Source organism: Microcebus murinus, chromosome 11 (genome assembly GCF_040939455.1).
Source record: "Microcebus murinus isolate Inina chromosome 11, M.murinus_Inina_mat1.0, whole genome shotgun sequence".
Taxonomy (NCBI): Eukaryota; Metazoa; Chordata; class Mammalia; order Primates; family Cheirogaleidae; genus Microcebus; species Microcebus murinus.
The window spans coordinates 30,069,368-30,087,119 of record NC_134114.1 but is presented as its reverse complement, the minus strand read 5'-3'; the positions used below and the strand labels follow the sequence as shown (position 1 = coordinate 30,087,119).

The 17,752-nt window shown below is 39.2% G+C and overlaps 1 protein-coding gene and 1 non-coding gene across 2 annotated transcripts in view; one reads left to right on the top strand and one right to left on the bottom strand.

The window, feature by feature from the left end:
* The first annotated feature begins 3,935 nt into the window (after positions 1-3,935).
* The window catches only part of DAB2 (DAB adaptor protein 2), a 172,734-nt gene continuing 158,917 nt past the window's right edge, over positions 3,936-17,752 (top strand). The window contains exon 1 of the mRNA XM_012783228.3: positions 3,936-4,203. The gene's annotated coding sequence lies outside the window, so the exon portion shown is untranslated. The remainder of the gene's footprint in view (positions 4,204-17,752) is intronic.
* LOC142874217 (small nucleolar RNA SNORA11) lies at positions 5,351-5,479 on the bottom strand. Its single transcript, XR_012922030.1, has one exon. It is a non-coding gene; the product is annotated as a small nucleolar RNA SNORA11 (small nucleolar RNA).

The window sequence follows — 17,752 nt, the reverse complement described above, 5'->3', positions numbered from 1 at the left end:
GCTGAGGGGCTGAGCAGTCTGGGAGACCTGGAAAACTGTCTGTGGGGCTCTGAGTGCCACAAGCCAACTACAGGCATGACAATTAAGTAGGTTTTCTTTTTTCTCTTTTATCTGTCTTCCCTCTCCCTGCTTTGTCCCCAGAGTCAGAAAGCTATTGAATGACAAGAAATCAAGAAGCTCATGACATGCCCTTCCCCAGTGATGGACTTGTCCAGTGCCAGCTCTGGCAAGTGGAAGGCAAGTCTCATCTGTGAATGCCACTTGCAGTGTTATTTAACGCATTGTGACTGAACACCCTAATTTCTGAAGTAAGACTGTAGTAACCTAAGCGATTTGGGATCTCTTTTCATAACCTAGAAATGTTGTGGTGCCTGATAGAGTTTTCTTTCAAAGGCAGAAAAAAAATCTTCCCCAATGAGCTAATCTTAAAGTGTGGGTAGGGGTGGAGGGTGGGAGGGGGGAATGGCTTTTAATTACAGGCTCATTAACTAGGCCTGTTTATTGCACCAGTTAATTGCTCATAAGCCAGATAGTTGATCCCACCACAATGTCCAGGGCAGGTCTTGACCTTGAGCTGAAAAGTAAAATGCCCCACACTGTAGTCAGGGGACAGTGATTAGTGAAAGGAACCCTGGAGGGTTTGTTTTATGGCTGCTTGTTTGTGTCTTTTAGTTTTTCACTGCAGAAGAGTCTTGCAGGTGGTATTCAGCCTGGAAAGGCTTTTGATCTCACCACTTGCCAACATTCTACATAAACCCCACTCACAGCAGTAGAAAGAAGACAATCTTGAGTATTTATTCCCTATATATACTTTTTTCTGTTTTTTTTTTTAATGTGGACCCAAAGGCAAAAGTAAAATATATATATATATATATATATATATATATATATATATATATATATTTAATTTATATGGAAATAGAAGGCAATGTTTTACTTACTCTAAGCCTAAAAGTCCTTCTGTTTTCATTTCTTTCTTTATTTGGGGGGAGGGGATTAGGAAATGATTTAAGACTCCTTTCGAAATATCAACCATCTATTTAAGTCTGTCCTTATTTGCATCTCTTAGCAAGTTTATTCAGAATTTCCTGTTAATGGGAAGCATAGTCACAGAGCAGGAAAAAAAATGGATTTCTTAGGAGAAAAAGGAGTAAGCATTCGTAAGACCAGAAGAATAGGCATAACGTAAGAGACAGTAAAATTAACAACACATCATCTATTAGACTCGGCAGGAAATAGAACTGGAATAATGGCTCAAGGATAACAGGGGGAAAGCACATGAGAGCTTGTTTCCTTGTGGTGTTAGGAAGCACTTTGAGTGAACTGTTTTATTCATAAAATGTTTCAGAATATTTCAACCAAACAGCAAATAGTCATCATCTGAAAGAATATCCAGTTCTATTCCTTAGCCCACAGGGAAAGGACTTGTGTGCAATGCAGGCCATTCCTGTGAGATATAGAATCTCCTAAACCAGGGGGAAGATTGTGAATTTCACCGTCTCACAGGCAGCGCCGTGGTGGACTTATTCACATACTCAGGGAATGCCAGTGTGCAAGTCACATGATGATTTAGAGGACAGGCTCTTCTCCATCCCATTACTAGCTGAGTGATGGTAGCAAAGTCACTTAATCACTTTAGGTCTCAGTTTCCTTACTTTAAAAAAGACATGATAATAGTCTTGACCTCATAAGACTTTTGTAAGGATTCAATGAACTGGTGGAGGTGTGATGGCCATAAAATGGAGCCACTCAGCTTTCACGCTGTGAGAGTATAATTGATTAACAGCCCTGACAAGTGTCCTTTTCACCACCATGTTCCCACAGGACTGCTGACAGCCAGTGACCAAGCGTGGGGGAAGAGTACCGATGCAGTCATTCCTGGGAGAAACAGGACCCTTCACAGGATGGCGTTGGCTTGAAGATTCCTCACTGGGCTTGCACTGCAGCCCAAGCCTCTTGCTACATAACCTTCCTTCCTTCCTTCTCTCCTCTCCCCCAATAAATCTTCTTTCATTTTACCCCATCATGGTGTATCCAAATTAACACAATAGGTAAAAATCAGCATCTGGTATGTAAAAAGTGCTCAGTAAACAGCATTGTTTATTATTATTAACAAATAGTACGATCAGTAGCATAAACATGGAATGCTTGCGGGAATTGAGAAAAAAGAAAATTTATTTCAAACCAAGGCATTCTGAAAAACTTCATGTGTGAGACAGATGTTGAGCTAGCTGGAAAAATCTCTAAAGTGAAGTATATTGAAGACTGGGGAGAAGCAATTTGAGCTAGGAGAATAATAAAAGCTGAAACAGAGAGGCTGGACAGAGGAAATGCTTCTAGATTGTCTGGAGTGTAGGTAGGGTCCATGTACAGTTGTAGCTCTATGGAAGTCTAGAAAAGTAGAGTGGGGCTAGACCGTGGAGGAGGATTTATATTAGTCAATTTTGCTGTCACGATAAGCAAACCCCAAATCTCAGTGGCTATGACAACAGACATTTGTTTCTCATTTGTGTTACATATTGGCGGCTGCGGATCGCAGCTGACTGTGTTTCATCTGACATCTCAGACCCAGGCCGAAGCAGCAGTCTCTAATTTGGGAAACAGTTTTCCAAGGAAAAGGACTGGCAGAAACATCTTATCTGCTCATATTTCTTTGGTCCGAGCAAGTCATATGGGGAAGGCTGGCATTAATAGAGCAAAGAATACACCTCCCAAGACAGGAGGCCCTAAGATTCACATTGCAGTGGCTAGGGATATATACTACTCTCAGGAAAGGGGGTTAAATTGTTGGTAACAATAACTCAATCCACCATCAGTAAGCAATTGACCAAATAGAAACATTTAATATTTTTCAGTGGGCTGGTGGCACCAGCAGGGATGTCAGTTGGAGACGAATCTGGCAGGGGAAGGTGGAGAGCATAATACTACATGGCCCAGGCATATGATGACAGACTGATTAACGCCCTGGCAGCAGGAACTTCACTGCGCCCTTCACAGGGCCCAGCTCCCTACTCTGTACTCAGATCTCCACAAGCAAATGGGGAAGAAAATCACTTGTTAAGACAAGAAACAGCCCGGCGCGGTGGCTCATGCCTGTAATCCTTGCTTCAACCCATCTTCCTCAAAGCACCACAATCCCAACAACACCACTACCCTTGTCCGCAGGGCCTGGCTCGGTAAGTAGCTAACGGTTCCCGCTAAAAATGTACTTTCCTGTGAAATATCACTTTATGCTCCTGTCTTGAAATATTTACATTTTAAATGAATTCCTTAGATACATAATACTTTAGCTTCCAAAAAGCAGTCTCCTGTGTAAGCTAACTGAAGGAGATAAGTTTTCATTTTCATAAGCAAAGAAACTTATTAGGAGCAGATCTTAAACCAGATCAAGTAGCATGTGCCCCAGTTTGTTAGGGTCTCAGCTTGGCCACTCACTAGCTGGGTATGTGGTGTGTGTGACATGCTATTTCCTGGTACTGTGTGATACCACACACAGATTCTATAATCCTATAAAAGCATTTTAATGAGGATAATAGGTTCAGAGTCAGACACCAATTCCTTGAACATCCAAGGACCTACAATGACCATTTCTGTACCCTACAGAGCTCCTTGGGGTGAGGAGGGTGTCAGTTCTCTCACACCCATGGGCTGTTTCTAAGTCATTATTTTTGATGGAAACAGAAAAAAAATCATGCCAGAGAAGAGTGTGACCCCCCAAACCACCCCTAGTTTTGGCAAATCTGTCTGAGATACAAGAAATCTTCTATCCACAAGGGCATCAGTGCTCTGGCGGAGGCAATTCTCTTTTATTTTATTTTTTTAACTCAATGATTCTAACAACATAAGCCCTTGGGTGAATAAATAACCTGCCATCTCTGACCAGTGGCTCCAGGTCATACAATAATCTCTACCAAATCACCTACCCTAGGCACAGGGAGGCAAAGGCCCCCTCCACCCCCAGCTTCCAGATTTGGTATTCTAAATCAGTAGTGGATCCAGTTGGACCTGAAAATAAATTGCCTGGGGTCTATAGTTCCTGAACCAAGGCTGAAAGACTAAGTCACCTGGAAATCTGGTTACTCCGCGGCTGAAAGCTTCCCTACCAACCACATTGGGGCCACGGTGCCTGGAATTCTGTAGAACGTTTAGCACCGGCTTCCCTTCCACCGGAAAGAGAGAGACGTCTACTTGCTCCCACTGTAGGTAAGTTAAAAGGCGTCCCTTTGTGATGAAAGTTTGAGTGGAGCAAAAGAACTGATCAGGGCAAGACTTAGAAACCTGAGCTGGGAGAGGCTGGGAGACTCAGGCCGACTTGGCAGATGACAGGTTTTGTTACAGATTTTAAAAATAATGTTGCTTTAAGAACAGAAAGAAAGCCAAGCCAAGAAACATCAACAGTAAGTTTTCCTCCTTTTCCCCCCCTAAGATATGCTGAAGCCAGGTTTAATTTTATGTCAGGAAAGAATTCCCTCCTGAGACTTTCCTGGCTACGGTTCAGTTGAGGATAATGTTTTCCAGCCATGTTTCCAGAGTCCCTGAAAAGTTGAAAGGAAATAGTGAAGCCTCACTTTGAAGCAACAGGGGGAGCTATTATGATAAAGAAACTGGCTGATTTCTCCTTGCACCAAGGTGATTTCTGAAATTCAGTCAACATTCTCTACATTTCATTTTTGAAACCAGAAAGTACTGGAAGAATGAAATATTTACAGATACTAGCAGCTTTTATACCTCTTATTTTAATGTGAAGCCTTCATGTTATATTTTAAATTAAAAAAAAAAAAGTCTTAGGTATAAGTTGCCAGAACCCTGCAAAGTAAAACAGTATTTCATGACACTTCAATCACCAGGTAATGAAACATATCTCATGCTGCATAATGTAATCCCAAAGTCTCTGGAAAAAAATGGTTGCTAAAATGGGACTTCCAGGGCATACAAAAGAGCCATTATAACAACCTCACCAAAATTTACCTACCCTTACCACATAAGTTTTATTGATGCTGCCAAAATTACTTATCTGTTCAGTACATTCTGGTTTTGAAATTGCTTGGGCCTATTTAAAAATTGAGGGGGAGGAAGCAAGGAAAGCCAAACTCACTGCTTATCATTAAAACCAGTCTTTGCTCCTCTTTGTGTTGGTTTGTTTTGAAGTCCTACGTTACAGCCACACACTGTGACTCCACACCAAGTTAAGGATTAAATGATTATTAATATTTTAAGCAAGTCTCAAGTTTGTCTACCTCTGATTACTTGGTTCCTTCTAGCATCAACATAAACCTAACGTGTAGAAATTACTAGAGCACTTATTGATGTCTCTTGTATATATTTCTTTTTTTTTTTTTTTTTTTTTTCCACATGTAGGGCATTTGTTCATAGGGAGGCCACAAGTTTTGTGTCCCTCATGACAGTGTCCCGAGATTCCTGTTGGGTGTGTTGTAAACAGAAGAGCCATTCTTCAGGCCCCCTGCTCTGAGCACACCCCAGTCTTGTATATATTTCTTATGACTTTCATCTGCACACTACTGTCAAGTGTGCCTCCCAGAAGTAGTATACATGGGCTTCCAGGAATAGTTGGCCAAAGGAAACACCGACATTCAGGGGAACCGAGTCCCAGAGAAAAAGGAATTAATGGGATTGTCTGGAACATAAGGGATTCAAAAGGAGAAGAGGCAACTTCAAGGAAGAAGTTGAAAATTAAAAACCTCTCTGACCAATTGTATGGGTCACCTTAAAGGCTAATAGTATATGGACTAGAGCATAGCACTTCAGATTTTTGGAGAGATTGTAAGAAAAGGATTTGAGAAAGCAAGAAATTGTCCAGAAAATAGAGTGAAACTAATAGCGGGCAGGCAGGAGGAGACTCAACAAGCAAGGGGTATAGTGTGTGGTATATATCTATGCAGTGGAGGTAGAAGCATTGGGGAAACAGACAGACAATACAACAGAAGTAGTTCAAGAATGGCCTAGTCTTCTCTCAGAAGAATTTTGGGGGAAATGATTGTTAATATCCCATAGCATCATGAAATACTTTGCATTTCTGCTCTTGAGGAAAAGGGGCTAACATATCAGCTATTCTGAGATCTGAGCAGGGACTGGCATGCATCTTTGCTTTGTATTTATGCTATGAACACTTTTGAGTTAGAACAAGACTGTGCATTCCTGTGTGTCCTCCAAGGGCACGTCTGCCCAGCCTCTGATGTCCAGAGAGTTCACTAGGGATATAGTGAATGGGTGCTACCTGTTAGATCTAGGGACACATCAGTAATGGAAGGTTTGCGTTGATAATGTTTGGGGTTGAAATTTGTTCTTTCTTTGCAGAGATTCTATTAATTTAAATGTGCTTGCATAAGTACCTAATTTATTAAGCAGTGTTAACTCAATCAGAGTTAAGTGTTTATATTTCTAAATCATTCTTCTCAATTGTACTATACCAAGTATTAATTCTGGGTAGTAGATCTCTTAATGACACCTAAGGTAGCACCACAGTTTCTGGTTGTTTTCAGATATTAAGCCTTCGGACATGTTAAATTGTCAGACATGAATTTATCTTTGCCCCCTCTCTTCTTCCACTTTACCAGTGCAAGCATGAACCAGCACTCTTGCTAATGGGGAGCATATCTCAGGGCCAATACAACCTCGCATTCCCTTTGTAGATACCCTTCTAGGGTATCGAGCTGAGAGGTGGGACAGAGAAGGGAAAGAGTGTCATGTTAACAGGCTGCTTTCATAACCTTTCTCTCTCGGTTTCTGCTGTCTCTAGCTTGCACAGCCTGGTTATAGATATCCTCTGTAAAGCAAGCCTCAAAATCCTGGCTCCCTCTGGGCAACAGAGGTATGATTGGGGCCCCAATGACTTGGGAAATCTACCTCAACCTCTCTAAGCTTCTCAACTCCCATGACAGGCCATATATTTAATGGCCTCTTATAAGTGGTAAACTGTCTTGCAAAGGGGATTGAACAAGCCCAACTACATTCTAAGTAGCATGCACTTGAACCACAGGAATCTCCTATCTTGGTTATGAGACAGAGTGAGTTCACACTGTCCCCTGCATCTCTTCTTTCTCTAAGACTAATGTCCCCTGCTTCTATGACATACAGGTAAATCTACAAGTCCTTTTCCTCAGCAAATGCCCAACTAGGTAACTAAATTACACAACAGTCTTTGTGAAACCTCAGGAAGTTTGAAGAAGATAGACCAGGCATCCCCATTTCCATTCTCTACAGAGAGGGGAGGAAATTTTCTCTCATCTCATACACACTGCATTTTAATGATCAATCCTCAGATCTGTCCCTCTCCATTTCATTCCCAGTCTTATTACATAAAGGATGGAGGCTGGTGGTAGCTGGTCACATCCATCACCTCTTAGAAACCTTTGACTCTCACTCTAGTGACTGTCATTGCAGGCATTAAATTCTCCTCTGTCCTCAACCTTCAGTCCTAATTGCCAATATCAGGAGTCCCACTAATAGCCTGTCACAGGTTGAAGGTAAATGCATTTCCTTGGAATAAAGAAAATACAGAGTAATCATATAAACATTTAGGATAGGTATTTGAAATCAGTTGGGCCACTGCTAAGATTTTTCATTGTCACCCATTCATTCAATGTATTCAGCAAATAAGAACTAAATGCCTACCACAAGTCAAATACGATGATAGACTCTTGTAATATAAAGAAGAGGAAAATATATCCCCCTGCTCTCTAAATGGCCCTTTTCTATGGTATAATATTTTCAGTTCAGGCCCCCAGAATGCTAGAGTGATGGTAGGGCTGAGGGTGGCACAAGCAGAAAGAGAGCACAGCACACCACCTGGAGAAGGCAGGATAGACTTCAAAGATGGTATTTGAGCTGGCTCTTGAAAAATGAATGGCATCAATCATTAGGTGGAAAAAAGAAAATAGGGGAAAGCATTTCAAGTAGAGATAGGAATGGCACATGCAAGGACAAAAAGATACAAAGATTACGCTGCAATTAGTCACATGCCTTTGGCAGTAGGGTGGTGTGAGTATGGCAAAAGCTGGGCCTTGCAGAGTCAGTTGAGTCTAAATTGTAAATGGCTTTATAGCATCTGTTATGGGATTTGGAATTTTTATGTATGCAAAATGAGATATTGTCAAAAGGTGTAAAGCAAAAGAATCATGCATGGAATGCCATTTTAATAATAGTCTCTGACCTCAATAGGGAATAGTCAAGAAACTTGGGAGTTAGGAGCTAACTCCCTGATAATCTGGAGGAGAGTTGGTGAGTGCATGAACTAAGTATGTAACAATGGGGAAGGAAGAGAAGGAACAGATATGAGAAATCTTTAATAGTAGAATGAAATTGAGAATGACTCAGAGATTTTAAGCTTGGGTTGTCTGGGTGTATGAAGATAGGACGATATTGTTGCTGAGACAGGGAATATACAGGAAGAACTGGAAGAACTGGCTGAGAAGAAGATTGTGAGTTCAGCTTGGGACACAGTAAGTTTAAGGAGATGCAGAACATCTAGGAGGAGCTTATCAGGAGGCATTTGGGCCTGGATTTCAGGAGAAAAGTCCAGGCTAAATGTGGAACAGTCAGTGAACAGATGAGGCATGAAGCTAGTTGGGTGCGTGGAAGCATGTCCAGTTAAAGTATGCAAAAAGGGAGCAGGGAGCTAAGGGCAGAGCATTCAAGGAACTGAAAGAGGTAGGAGAGGAGCTAGTGAAGAAGGCCAAGAAAAAGGCATCAAGAGGAAAAATCAAGATGGATCAGCATCCCAAAGCCAAGGCAAGAGGGAATGTCAAGCAAGACAGAAGTAGTTCCAGTGTTAAATGTCAGAGAAAAATTATGCAGAATAAAAACTGAAAAAAGGTCATAAGACAAAGAAATTGGGAAATACTTGGTTATGCTGCATTTAACTAGATCGTGTTTCTCTTGTGTTTATATATTTAAAATGGATGTTTTAAAGTAGACTCTTTTGGAGAACTGTTAGCTGTCTCTTGCATCAGAAATCTCTGCAAGTGCTGATTTTTCCACAAAGCATGAAATGTGCTTATATCCTTACATTTTTCTTTAGGATAAACAATTTTTGACCAAATAAGCAGAAAGGAAGAGACATGCACTTTACAAAAAAAAAAATGATTTACTGTACATAAAAAGAGCCATTGCTAAAGGGGTTGGAAATGATAACAGCAATTTTTCTCTGTAGGAAAGGAAATAACTTAGATTCAGGAAAAGTAGCTTGCTGACAGGGCAGTCAGTCACATGTCTCCCCAAAGGAAGTTAAGAGATTGGTTTTTTAAGGTCATAGTTCAAAGGAAAGCGAAGTTGATGTTCACTTGAATAAAGCTTTCTTCGGTTATACTGAGAGAACTGTCATAATAAACAGCAGAAACAATAGGATGTGATGCTAATGCCTTCCCCAGTGCTCCAAGCTTCTAAATGTCAAGTCAGATTATTTGCTGAAAGAGCAAACATCTTGAAATATGATGAGAAAGTTCATATAGATTTTTTTGTTGTTGTTTTACATCTTAGTCCCATCTAAGCAATTAAATGCATATTCTCTTGAACAAATATGTCAAGAATAAAAGATTTTCGAAAGGGCCTCCTGGAGGAAACAGCAGATACAAAAGCACCCGGGGATATTGAATAAACAAGGGGTTTTGCAGTTTTACTGAAACAGGTTTTCCAACTTGTGGGCTGTAAGTGTGAATCCTTAGGGTTTCCAGGGCTATGTTAGTCTATATAGGCACCAAATGTTGAATACAGACTGAAAGACAACAACATGCCTCCCACATAACTACATATTCTTAAATGTGACTTAACTGGTGTTTTAAGTGATAATGAAGTCATAATTCTGTCTTTTCTTCATCAGTGGGTACTCTGAGTACAACTGCTAACATACATAGTCCTTGAAAATTGTTAAGATTAAAAAGAGATCTGCTCATGAGACAATGGGGAACGGCCAGAGCACAGAGCACTATGCGGGAGAGGCCGTTCTTTCCACTTGGCAGACTTCCTCTCCCTCTTGTCTATCCAAGGACATGACTCTGGCCATTTGCCCCTGTTTTAAGTTCTTCCTTACTACTACGGCTTTCTCATTAGCATACAACTATGTGGTATTTCTCCTAGTCTGGAACACATTCCATCTCAGCACTGCTTCTGCCTTCAGCCAGCCAGTTTTTACTGGAAAAAAAAAATCCTAGAAAAAAAAAGTTGTGGGTGTGCACAGTTTCCAATTCCTATTCTAGTATTCCCTCTGTGGGCTGTGCTTTCGAAATATGTCTGCTATCTGACTTCTTATTTCCATACGCACCATTAGCATCTGAGTCCAAGCCACTATCATCTCGATTTGGGATCCCAGTAGCCTCCAAACTGCTGCTTTCTCCTCCACCTTTCCCATACTTTATTCTCAATGTAGCATCTGGAGTGATCCTGTTAAAATGTAAATGAGATCATGTCATTCCTCTACTCAAAAACCCCTAAAGCTTCCATCTTGTTCAGAGTGAGATTGTAGTCCATATAATGATCTCTCAGAACCTGCACTTTCTCCTCAAATTTCTCTCTCTGACTCCGTCTTCTACATCCTTCTCCCTCACTCACTCTATTTCACCTATACAGGCTGCCTTGTGAGTCCTCAAGCTTGCCAGGTGACTTGGCTCAGCTCAAATGATGATGTGACATATAGCCTAATTACCTACTAGCAAGTTTTCTCTTTTTAGTATGCTTTTATTGCTTGGTTTACAGTGAAAAATTAGCTTGGTCTATGGGAGTTGGTTCACAGTGGAAAAATTAGCTTTGTTTGTTATTTGAAAACATTGTCTAGAAAATCCATTAATAAAACACATTTATTTTTATCTTCAATATACTCCCAATGACTTACCATATTTTTATCATGTGGCCCCTTTTCAGCTTCCATTCTATTTAAATTGTTTTTATTATTGCACATAATTGACAGTTCTCTTCTATATGAAAATTTCTTCTGCTTTGTCTTCAGAAACACTGGTCCTTTCTAAATGTTTCCTATCTCATTGATTGCTCTAAGCCTCCTTCACTGGCTCTTTCTTCTCGGCTCCCAGCCCTTTGGCAATTCACAGAATTCTATCTTTGGTCCCTGGCTCTTCCTAAATAGCAGCTTGAGAAATCTCACCCACTCACAGACTCAAATCTCCATGTATACACTGAGTATTCCTAAATTTAGCTTAGACTTCACTCCTGAGCTCTGTTCCCAATAGCCCTAGCTTCGTTGATAAGTTCCGATGTCACTTCAAACTTAACATGTCCCAAATTGAACCTCATCATATTCTTTTGTAGTCAATTTTCCCAGCAGATTATATCACCACCATCTACCCAGACACTAAGCTAGAAATCTGAGTCCTCACTTGCCTGCCACATCCATTGGCTTGCACAGGTCCTCTGGAGAAGGTGCCTTTCCCAAGACCACACCGCCTGCATCTTTGAATATATGAAGTTGGGTGGGTTAATGTAAATCTGCCCTTAAAACTGGAAACCTTATTCCACACTCAACAGAGCCATCTTTTGGCACTCTAAAATCATAGATGTGGGTTCTGAATACAAAGAAAACTGGGTTTGTATTTTGGTTCTGTTTTTTGTGGTCTCAGGAAAGTTAGTGAGTCTTTCTTGAATCTCAGTTTCCTCATCTTCCAAATGGGGATAATAATAATTACTTCACATATTCTTTGGGAAGACTGAATGGAGTAAGTTAGATGTAAGCCCCTAGTGACATACTGATACTTTTAACAGGTTTTTAAAACATTTAATGCCCTTTACTCTTTCCTGGAAAATAGGGCAATCACACTTGGTTAAAAGTTCTGCTCAAATATGCTTGAAATGTGCCCCTTCCCCTTAAGAATAGGTTGTAAAAATGATCCAGCTGTGATTTATATTGACAAAGCAGAGGGAGTTAGCTGTAGGGTGAGAGTCACCTGACCTGTAAGCCGCTGGATTTATCTGGAATGTGCAAGCGATCTTTTTAGTGAAATCTTATTATAAAACGGTGGGTTATTTTTGTTTGTTCTGTTCTGTGGAGTGATGGGAGTTTGTTCTTGTCACTGTTATGCTAAAATCATGAGAACTCTACTCCAGAACTAGTTAACAGAATTAAAAGAGCAGATTGATAGTGATTAAAATTCTGGACTTCGGAGTAAAATTGCCTACATTCAATTCCCCTCACTCATCGTGTGGCCCGGGTGCAATTATTTAATTTCTCTGTTCCTCAGTTATAACATAGAGCTGCTGTGGGGATTAACTCATGTCATAACTGTAAAGGGCAAAGGACAAGCCGCTAAAGAGCCATTGAGCACAACATCCTCCCAGGGAGAGTGCTTCCATATCTGTGAGAAGACAGTAGAAGGACCTGGTTTAGGGAAAATATCAGAATTCTGTTAAGCAGTGATTATGGTAGTTGGAAAAATACATTTAAGTGTTTTCAAATACTGGTTTTAAATATTAGTCTATATATTCTCATTCTTTAGGTTGTGAAGTAAAGTCTTGTTTAGTGCATAATTCAAGGTTATTTCAAAGCAAGGCTATTTTATGTTAAAAGTCCAAGCAGGTTGCTATTCTTAATATCTATTCCTGTTCCTCTCCATTATTCACACTGGGCAATGACCTGTTTCTTGGACCAATTTCCATGAACAGGCACCGCTATCCAACTTATTGCCACTATCGTTAAAATACATATGATCCTAAGAAGAAATATGTAACCTATATAAGGCCTGAATTTCCAAAGCTTGTATTTCCAAATCTACGCAGTAATGGAAAGATCACAAGTAAGCAGTGAGACTACTTCTTTATTTCAGTAATGATTTCAAGTGGATAATGAGTATCAACTACATTGTCAGCAATATAATTCCTTCACCATGAACTTAGTATAAAACACTTCATTTTTCCCTCTCAAAAATTCCCTTTCTCATAACAAACTTTGTACTGACTCTCTAATACCTTGCCACTAGATTCTCTTTTGAATTGTATATTCTCACAAAAGTGAAAGAATTATGCCTCTCTGGAGTATCTGCATTATATCCATTTAAAGCCCTGACATTACTGGATAAAGTAGAGGCATAGACTTTTAACATCCAATAGATGCTTCCTGACCTCAACAAGCATTTTGGGGACTCCAGAAATCATACTAACTAAATTTGGAAGATCAATTCTATCCTTTATTCTAATCAATTGTCATTTCTACCAAATGTAAATAATCTTATCATTTTAATCACTATGCTTTTATTATGGAATAGTAATTAAAATAATAAGAAATGAAATCCATTTTTAATCATGGCTGCTCTAGATAGATCTGGGCTACCTTAGGCAAATTGCCTAATACTTTTGTGTCTCAGTGTAATCATCTGTAAATGGATATTGTATCAATTGCATTTACATCATAGGATTATTGTGAAGATGAATTAAGATGATACATATAAAGTGGTTGGAACAGTATCTTGCTACATTAGCTTCTATTAAGCTATTATTATTGTTATTGTTATCCTTTTGCTCGATTCCTGAAAATACAGTAAGGTAAGACAAGGTAAAATCTGGAATCTCAAAATGTATAGAAACCTTCAGGCCTATCATGTTTCAAATTGCAGTCCAGGCTATTCAGCTAACGAAAGCGTCACCAATACACAGTACATTCAAAATCCAAGTAGAGTGAATACTGGACAAAAGGGGAAAAATAGAACACAGTTTCAAACCATGCCTTAAAAACAAAATGTAGTACTTTTCAAATGAATGGATTTTTGATTTGCAGCCTGGGAATCTTTCAAGGCGGAAGGGTCTTGACTTAATCTGGTCCCAGTCAGGGAAAAATGGCTGCCAAGATGGAGAGGAATGATTAAGTACTGGCATGAAAAATATTCACCTAAATTTTATGTATCCCATTTCCCTCCTTCCTCTCCTGGGACAGATAGAGTTCACATTTAAGCAATTGTCCTGAGTTTATCCCTCCCCTATTATAATGCTGAGTAAATAGTGTCTAAGAGATTAGGACAAAAACTGTTAAGACAAGAACTTGTTTTAGTCAGAAGGAAGGAAACTACTACTTCATCTGAGAATGAGTTGACGTCATTACACTGCCAGGAAAGGCATCCATTTACACTAAAAATGGCAAAGCCCTATATCCCCTGTATGTATTTTGCAATACTGTTTACTGCAATCGTGTGAATAGGCTAAGGCAACATTTTCCCTTAGCAATGACCACCTGACACAAAAGACTGGATCTGGGACCACAAGGGCAAAAAGAAACAAAAACATGCATTGATTTAGAAAGCTCAAAGCCATTAAAAACAGAAATCAAGCTAGTGCGTAATATAGAATATTTGACTGCAAACCTGAGTATTCTAAAGTAATATATAATGAAACCTTATCTTCCATTCCAAAATAAACATTCAGACAATATGAAAAATATATAAAAAGTTATAACATGACTTGCCAGGTAACATAAAGAATAAAAAGAAGCAATCTCTCTGTGGTAACCTGAATACACCATGTGTTCTATATGGAAATGTCAATGCCTTTAGAATTTAACTATCTAGGGGGAAGAAAAAGAAAAGGAGGAGATCTCTCTTGACCCAGTAAGAACACATGAATGAATAAAATGAATAAATAAGGAATAAACAAATATAAATTAAATCAAGTATTATAACTAAAAGGAGAAAAATGGTCAGACAATGAAATAAAGAATTTTGTTCAGATTATTTAGGGAAGAAAAGGGCCTTAGATTTTTAAAAAGCTGAAGAAAAACAGATTCTGGAAGGAACTAGAAAATATGATTCAGTACAAAATATGAAAAAATTGGTTTTCAAAATTGAGACAGAGAGAGAGAAAGAGAAATGCCTTACATTTTATTGTACAGAATACTTTCTTAGAGCATTTGGCAAAAGCTGTTTTTCTTCATTCCTACTTCTAAATGTAGCCTTTCAAATTAGACTTTGTTCTTTTCTCACTGGAAAATGCCTTGAATCTAGATATAGATGACCTCAAAGATCCCACTGACCTCAGGTCAGGCATCAAGGCACTCTGTGGAGAGGGTTGCTGAGAGCTGGGACAGGGAAGCATCGTAAGTGGGGTTCTGTTGCCATAGCAGAGAATGCCCCCAGTGCAAAATCCTAGACATATAAAGGTAGAAAGTACATAAGCATATAAAGAAGCAGGTGATAAGTGATGCCTAATCTGTAAGGATCAGCTGTCTTAGGAGTGTTCCCAGAGGTGGAGCTCAGTCTTGACCTTAGTAGAAGGGCAAATCAGAAAAAAAGTTGGGCATTCCAGGAGGGAGGAACAGCATAAGCAAGCAGAGTGTTTACGGGACAATGAATGGAGGAAAACACATTTTTCAGGATTGGTTGAGACCTACAAAGATTCTTAACTATCAGCCTAAGGGGATGAGATTTTTTTTACTGTTGTAACTTGTGGACTGAGTGGAGGACTGGGGACACAAGAGAGACATTATGAGAGATACATTTTAGAAAATTAACTTTGATGGTAGAGTGCAGGAGGGCAGCAGAGAGGAAAGACCAAAGTAGGACTCTATTTAAATAGCCCACATGGCCGATGATGGACTGAAAGAAAGTGGCAGGCTACGTTGTTAGATCAAGTGGAAAAGTAGTGGATCAAGAGACTATATGAAGAAAAATGACTTGTTATTGTGGTAGGAGGAAAATAATTAAACAGTATCACTTAATTCCATGGCTAACCCTTCTCTCTTTTTTAAAATTTTATTTTTAATTGATGTTTAATTAATTGTACATATGTAGAGGATATAGAGTGATATTTTGATACATGTATACAATATGTAATGATCAAATTAGGGTAATTAGCATAACTAGTACCTAAAACATTCATCATTTTTTATGTCTCTCCTTATTTAAGTGTTTATTGAAAGGCCTTTTGTCACTTACTCTTAGTTACTGACGTAGACCTTAAGTCTTAGGAATGCTTATCTTATCTTCTGTAACTTCTCTCTCAGATCCACCTTCAATCTTATCAAAAGCCAATAACCTTTAATGACTTCTAGGAAACCTCTGGTATGAGATTCACATATAATATAATTCTATGGGAGAAATATCTGCAGCATACATTCCAATGAATTCTCTCAGTTTTCCAGGAAACAATCAGATCTCTAGGAAACATCTTAATTATGGAAAAAAAGTCTCTGAGATTACTCTCAGTACAAAGAAAGATGAGGAATATAAATACCACAAGGAAGAGACCACAGATAATTGGAAAATCAGCATTTTTAAAGCTCTGAGTTGAATCAACACACGTAGCAAAGCTTCTGTCTGAATTCCTCCTAACAAAAAAGGTTTTAAAAAGTCAGTGCCACATAGTTTCTGTTGACAAAATAAGAGCATAATATTTGAGCTTCAAATCTTCCTCCATTCCCAATATGAAGGGGGACAGAGCAGTATCAAATGGCCCTATTGAACCACTAGTAATATAATTGGCCTGTCCCTAAGGAACATGTTATTGACTCTGACCCTTATTCAATTCCAACTGATATCACTTGGATGTCTACATTCATCCCAAATGTCATATATCCAAACGGAAATCATGTTCATGATCAATCTCCCACCATCAGCAAACATGGTGCTTCTCCAAGGATTTGTGTCAGAAAATAGTGTCACAGTCCCTCCAGTTACAGGAACTTGAATCTTGAGAGTCGCCCTGGAAACTCTACTCATCTTAACTCCTTGCATCAAGTCAATGTAATTCAAACCAAGTTCTATTAAATCTACTCTGAATTATGCTTTTAATTTATCCACACCTTTCCATCTCCACTGCCTCCATCCTCTTCCAAAACACTATCATCACTCATCTAGACTGAGGCAACAGGATCCTTCTTTCTTCACATCCAATTGTCCTTTCTCTAATGCATTTTCCACAAAGAATCCAAAGGATTCCCTTTTCTTTAATGTGTTTTATTTTATTGTATCACAGTCCTCTATTTGTTTAATGGCTTCTCATTGTGCTTAGAATAAAATCAGTTCTTACAAAGACCCACAAGACCTGCCTGTGCTGATTATTGCCCCCTCCCTAAAATCACCTGATGCCCCATCTCTTCTGTTTACCTGGCTCCAGTGGCTGTGGCCTTCTCACATGATCATACAGTCTGTAATTTTATGTATATTTATAGATTTATTTGTTTGATGTGTTTTTCCCCCAAAGACCATAAAGACCATGAGAACAGAAACCTTTGTCATCATAACCCTGGGACATAGGACAAGTCTATCCCACAACATGAACCCAATAAACCCTTGATAAATAAACGAATTCTACAATGCAACCTCCGTTAGGGCAGGACCCATATATCTCTACTTTACTGATATGTCCCTATTACCTAGTATATGTGCCTTGGGATCATTGGTAGATGCTTTCAAAACATTAATCCAATGAATAAAAGAAGGGAAATGTTCACTGTTTTCCCAACTAACAGCTAATTCCAATAAGAGCCAGACCTAGTTGCAGAAAATTCTTTCTCAAAGTGATTTGGATTCTCTCACTCTATAACTTCTATAATTCTGCCCTTTGGCCTAGGCTGGACTACACAGGAGAAGATTGATCTCTTTTCAGCATGAAGAGAAGACATGCCATGTCTCCGCTATGTCTTCCTTCAACCAACTTTCAAGTGAATGAAAATTCACTTCCAGACTCTTCCTAATTCTGCTTATCAGTCCCTGCAAATGCTACAGCTTTATTTTTCCTCTTGAAATGCATTGTTCCAAATTGTATCTGTGACATATGCTAAGGTATTATTATCACCACATTTCCACACTGG